At 42.0% G+C, this 6,000-nt stretch overlaps 3 non-coding genes across 3 annotated transcripts; all 3 read right to left on the bottom strand.

Moving 5' to 3' along the window:
- Positions 1-2,404: 2,404 nt before the first annotated feature.
- LOC134307268 (U1 spliceosomal RNA) lies at positions 2,405-2,568 on the bottom strand. Its single transcript, XR_010009793.1, has one exon. It is a non-coding gene; the product is annotated as a U1 spliceosomal RNA (small nuclear RNA).
- A 1,224-nt stretch (positions 2,569-3,792) lies between these two features.
- On the bottom strand, positions 3,793-3,956 carry LOC134307288 (U1 spliceosomal RNA). Its single transcript, XR_010009813.1, has one exon. It is a non-coding gene; the product is annotated as a U1 spliceosomal RNA (small nuclear RNA).
- Positions 3,957-5,189: 1,233 nt separating this feature from the next.
- Positions 5,190-5,353, bottom strand: LOC134307262 (U1 spliceosomal RNA). Its single transcript, XR_010009788.1, has one exon. It is a non-coding gene; the product is annotated as a U1 spliceosomal RNA (small nuclear RNA).
- Positions 5,354-6,000: the final 647 nt, after the last annotated feature.

Below are 6,000 nucleotides of genomic sequence, written 5' to 3' on the forward strand. Positions count from 1 at the left end.
TCACACCAGCACAAACCTCACCGAACGCAAACGCCGCTATTCTGCAACATCAAAACGACCACGCCGACATTTGCCTGAAAATAAGAAAAAAAAAAAAAAAAAAAAACACTTGGTTCAACCAAAACAGAAGAAAAAAATGATCATTTCAAATTGATCTACAAAAAAGAAAAGAAAAAACACTGTAAAAATCCACCTGACAAGCATGCCCTTTACAGGTTTGGCATAGCTCAATCATGAAACGGTCAAATTAGCCTAAAAAATAGTGCAAACGGCTAATTATGTGCCCAGTGCTAAAGCTGATCTAAAATACCGGTCTCTTTAACGTTTGTATCAACAAGCTTTTTATGTAAACGCTGCCTATCCAAAAATAGCTCTGGACGACCACTTTTTTTCCAAGGCAAAAACGCCACAAATCCATTCTATCCGAGCTTCAAATCGAAATACGACGAATCAGAACGAAAATCATACAGAACAAGAAAAAAATGAATACGGTCTCGCTCAATTTTACAAGCTCTTGCTTTGCCACCACAGAAATCAAGGGAAAGCGCGAACGCGGTCCCTCATTATCAGAAATTAGCGTTCTATTTCACGTTTGTATCAACAAGCTTTTAATGCAAACGCTGCCTATCCAAAAATAGCTCTGAACTACCACTTTTTGCCCCACGAATCCGTCCAATTGATCGGAACTGCACGCAAAAGAACAACGAATCAGAATGAAAATCATACAGAACAAGAAACTAATTGAATACGGTCGGCTAAAATCTACAAGCTCTATCTTTGCCACCACAGAAATCAGGGAAGAGCGCGAACGCAGTCCCCCACTAACTTTATATATAAGTTAAATATCCTACTGTGTTTTTTCATTTTTTATTTTATTAATAATTTTGGCGATGGGTGCCCTTTTTTTGGCTTGAGCACCTGCCCCCAAAAATGTCTGTGCACGTGCCTGGCCCAGTGCTAAAGCTGATTTAAAATACCGGTCTCTTTAACGTTTGTATCAACAAGCTTTTTATGTAAACGCTGCCTTTCCAAAAATAGCTCTGGACGACCACTTTTGTCCCAACGCAAAAATGCCTGATCCGAGCTGCACATCGAACAAAATCTACAAACTCTATTTTTGCCACCACAGAAATCAGGGGAGAGCGCGAACGCAGTCCCCCACTAACTTTATATATAAGTTAAATATCCTACTGTGTTTTTTCATTTTTTATTTTATTAATAATTTTGGCGATGGGTGCCCTTTTTTTGGCTTGAGCACCTGCCCCCAAAAATGTCTGTGCACGTGCCTGGCCCAGTGCTAAAGCTGATTTAAAATACCGGTCTCTTTAACGTTTGTATCAACAAGCTTTTTATGTAAGCTGCCTTTTATGTTATGCTGCCTTTCCAAAAATAGCTCTGGACGACCACTTTTGTCCCAACGCAAAAATGCCACAAATCCGTTCTCCTGATCCGAGCTGCACATCGAACAACGACGGTCGGCTAAAACCTACAAACTCTATTTTTGCCACCACAGAAATCAGGGGAGAGCGCGAACGCGGTCCCTCATTATCAGAAATTAGCGTTCTATTTCACGTTTGTATCAACAAGCTTTTTATGTAAACGCTGCCTATCCAAAAATAGCTCTGAACGACCACTTTTTTCCCCACGAATGCGTCCAATTGATCGGAACTGCACGCAAAAGAACAACGAATCAGAATGAAAATCATACAGAACAAGAAACTAATTGAATACGGTCGGCTAAAATCTACAAGCTCTATCTTTGCCACCACAGAAATCAGGGGAGAGCGCGAACGCAGTCCCCCACTAACTTTATATATAAGTTAAATATCCTACTGTGTTTTTTCAATTTTTATTTCATTAATAATTTTGGCGATGGGTGCTCTTTATTTGGCTTGAGCACCTGCCCCCAAAAATGTCTGTGCACGTGCCTGGCCCAGTGCTAAAGCTGATTTAAAATACCGGTCTCTTTAGTCAAGAAACTAATTGAATACGGTCGGCTAAAATCTACAAGCTCTATCTTTGCCACCACAGAAATAAGGGGAGAGCGCGAACGCAGTCCCCCACTAACTTTATATATAAGTTAAATATCCTACTGTGTTTTTTCATTTTTTATTTTATTAATAATTTTGGCGATGGGTGCCCTTTTTTTGGCTTGAGCACCTGCCCCCAAAAATGTCTGTGCACGTGCCTGGCCCAGTGCTAAAGCTGATTTAAAATACCGGTCTCTTTAACGTTTGTATCAACAAGCTTTTTATGTAAACGCTGCCTTTCCAAAAATAGCTCTGGACGACCACTTTTGTCCCAACGCAAAAATGCCACAAATCCGTTCTCCTGATCCGAGCAGCACATCGAACAACGACGGTCGGCTAAAATCTGCAAACTCTATTTTTGCCACCACAGAAATCAGGGGAGAGCGCGAACGCAGTCCCCCACAATCAGAAATTATGCAGTCGAGATTCCCACATTTGGGGAATTCGCAGCGGTCAGCACAACCGGAGTGCAATGGCTGAGCCTCGCCCTGGGTGAACCACCTTCTTGATCATGGTCTCGCCCCTGCCAGGTAAGTATGAGGTGTAGAGGCACCGCCGAACAGAGACACCGAATCACACACCGTTCAAACTCACGGTGAGCTCCACTCGTCTACTCATCACACCAGCACAAACCTCACCGAACGCAAACGCCGCTATTCTGCAACATCAAAACGACCACGCCGACATTTGCCTGAAAATAAGAAAAAAAAAAAAAAAAAAAAAACACTTGGTTCAACCAAAACAGAAGAAAAAAATGATCATTTCAAATTGATCTACAAAAAAGAAAAGAAAAAAACACTGTAAAAATCCACCTGACAAGCATGCCCTTTACAGGTTTGGCATAGCTCAATCATGAAACGGTCAAATTAGCCTAAGAAATAGTGCAAACGGCTAATTATGTGCCCAGTGCTAAAGCTGATCTAAAATACCGGTCTCTTTAACGTTTGTATCAACAAGCTTTTTATGTAAACGCTGCCTATCCAAAAATAGCTCTGGACGACCACTTTTTTTCCAAGGCAAAAACGCCACAAATCCGTTCTATCCGAGCTTCAAATCGAAATACGACGAATCAGAACGAAAATCATACAGAACAAGAAAAAAATGAATACGGTCTCGCTCAATTTTACAAGCTCTTGCTTTGCCACCACAGAAATCAAGGGAAAGCGCGAACGCGGTCCCTCATTATCAGAAATTAGCGTTCTATTTCACGTTTGTATCAACAAGCTTTTTATGCAAACGCTGCCTATCCAAAAATAGCTCTGAACTACCACTTTTTGCCCCACGAATCCGTCCAATTGATCGGAACTGCACGCAAAAGAACAACGAATCAGAATGAAAATCATACAGAACAAGAAACTAATTGAATACGGTCGGCTAAAATCTACAAGCTCGAACGCAGTCCCCCACTAACTTTATATATAAGTTAAATATCCTACTGTGTTTTTTCATTTTTTATTTTATTAATAATTTTGGCGATGAGTGCCCTTTTTTTGGCTTGAGCACCTGCCCCCAAAAATGTCTGTGCACGTGCCTGGCCCAGTGCTAAAGCTGATTTAAAATACCGGTCTCTTTAACGTTTGTATCAACAAGCTTTTTATGTAAGCTGCCTTTTATGTTATGCTGCCTTTCCAAAAATAGCTCTGGACGACCACTTTTGTCCCAACGCAAAAATGCCACAAATCCGTTCTCCTGATCCGAGCTGCACATCGAACAACGACGGTCGGCTAAAATCTACAAACTCTATTTTTGCCACCACAGAAATCAGGGGAGAGCGCGAACGCAGTCCCCCACTATCAGAAATGATGCAGTCGAGATTCCCACATTTGGGGAATTCGCAGCGGTCAGCACAACCGGAGTGCAATGGCTGAGCCTCGCCCTGGGTGAACCACCTTCTTGATCATGGTCTCGCTCCTGCCAGGTAAGTATGAGGTGTAGAGGCACCGCCGAACAGAGACACCGAATCACACACCGTTCAAACTCACGGTGAGCTCCACTCGTCTACTCATCACACCAGCACAAAACGCCGCTATTCTGCAACATCAAAACGACCACGCCGACATTTGCCTGAAAATAAGAAAAAAAAACCACTTGGTTCAACCAAAACAGAAGAAAAAAATGATCATTTCAAATTGATCTACAAAAAAGAAAAAAGAAAACACTGTAAAAATCCACCTGACAAGCATGCCCTTTACATGTTTGGCATAGCTCAATCATGAAACGGTCAAATTAGCCTAAGAAATAGTGCAAACGGCTAATTATGTGCCCAGTGCTAAAGCTGATCTAAAATACCGGTCTCTTTAACGTTTGTATCAACAAGCTTTTTATGTAAACGCTGCCTATCCAAAAACAGCTCTGGACGACCACTTTTTTTCCAAGGCAAAAACGCCACAAATCCGTTCTTGATCCGAGCTGCAAATCGAAATACGACGAATCAGAATGAAAATCATACAGAACAAGAAACAAAATGAATACGGTCTCGCTCAATTTTACAAGCTCTTGCTTTGCCACCACAGAAATCAAGGGAAAGCGCGAACGCGGTCCCTCATTATCAGAAATTAGCGTTCTATTTCACGTTTGTATCAACAAGCTTTTTATGTAAACGCTGCCTATCCAAAAATAGCTCTGAACGACCACTTTTTTCCCCACGAATCCGTCCAATTGATAGGAACTGCACGCAAAAGAACAACGAATCAGAATGAAAATCATACAGAACAAGAAACTAATTGAATACGGTCGGCTAAAATCTACAAGCTCTATCTTTGCCACCACAGAAATCAGGGGAGAGCGCGAACGCAGTCCCCCACTAACTTTATATATAAGTTAAATATCCTACTGTGTTTTTTCATTTTTTATTTTATTAATAATTTTGGCGATGGGTGCCCTTTTTTTGGCTTGAGCACCTGCCCCCAAAAATGTCTGTGCACGTGCCTGGCCCAGTGCTAAAGCTGATTTAAAATACCGGTCTCTTTAACGTTTGTATCAACAAGCTTTCTATGTAAGCTGCCTTTTATGTTATGCTGCCTTTCCAAAAATAGCTCTGGACGACCACTTTTGTCCCAACGCAAAAATGCCACAAATCCGTTCTCCTGATCCGAGCTGCACATCGAACAACGACGGTCGGCTAAAACCTACAAACTCTATTTTTGCCACCACAGAAATCAGGGGAGAGCGCGAACGCAGTCCCCCACTATCAGAAATTATGCAGTCGAGATTCCCACATTTGGGGAATTCGCAGCGGTCAGCACAACCGGAGTGCAATGGCTGAGCCTCGCCCTGGGTGAACCACCTTCTTGATCATGGTCTCGCCCCTGCCAGGTAAGTATGAGGTGTAGAGGCACCGCCGAACAGAGACACCGAATCACACACCGTTCAAACTCACGGTGAGCTCCACTCGTCTACTCATCACACCAGCACAAACCTCACCGAACGCAAACGCCGCTATTCTGCAACATCAAAACGACCACGCCGACATTTGCCTGAAAATAAGAAAAAAAAAAAAAAGAAAAAAAACACTTGGTTCAACCAAAACAGAAGAAAAAAATGATCATTTCAAATTGATCTACAAAAAAGAAAAGAAAAAAACACTGTAAAAATCCACCTGACAAGCATGCCCTTTACAGGTTTGGCATAGCTCAATCATGAAACGGTCAAATTAGCCTAAGAAATAGTGCAAACGGCTAATTATGTGCCCAGTGCTAAAGCTGATCTAAAATACCGGTCTCTTTAACGTTTGTATCAACAAGCTTTTTATGTAAACGCTGCCTATCCAAAAATAGCTCTGGACGACCACTTTTTTTCCAAGGCAAAAACGCCACAAATCCGTTCTATCCGAGCTTCAAATCGAAATACGACGAATCAGAACGAAAATCATACAGAACAAGAAAAAAATGAATACGGTCTCGCTCAATTTTACAAGCTCTTGCTTTGCCACCACAGAAATCAAGGGAAAGCGCGAACGCGGTCCCTCATT

Source organism: Trichomycterus rosablanca, unplaced genomic scaffold, assembly GCF_030014385.1.
Source record: "Trichomycterus rosablanca isolate fTriRos1 unplaced genomic scaffold, fTriRos1.hap1 scaffold_263, whole genome shotgun sequence".
NCBI lineage: Eukaryota > Metazoa > Chordata > Actinopteri > Siluriformes > Trichomycteridae > Trichomycterus > Trichomycterus rosablanca.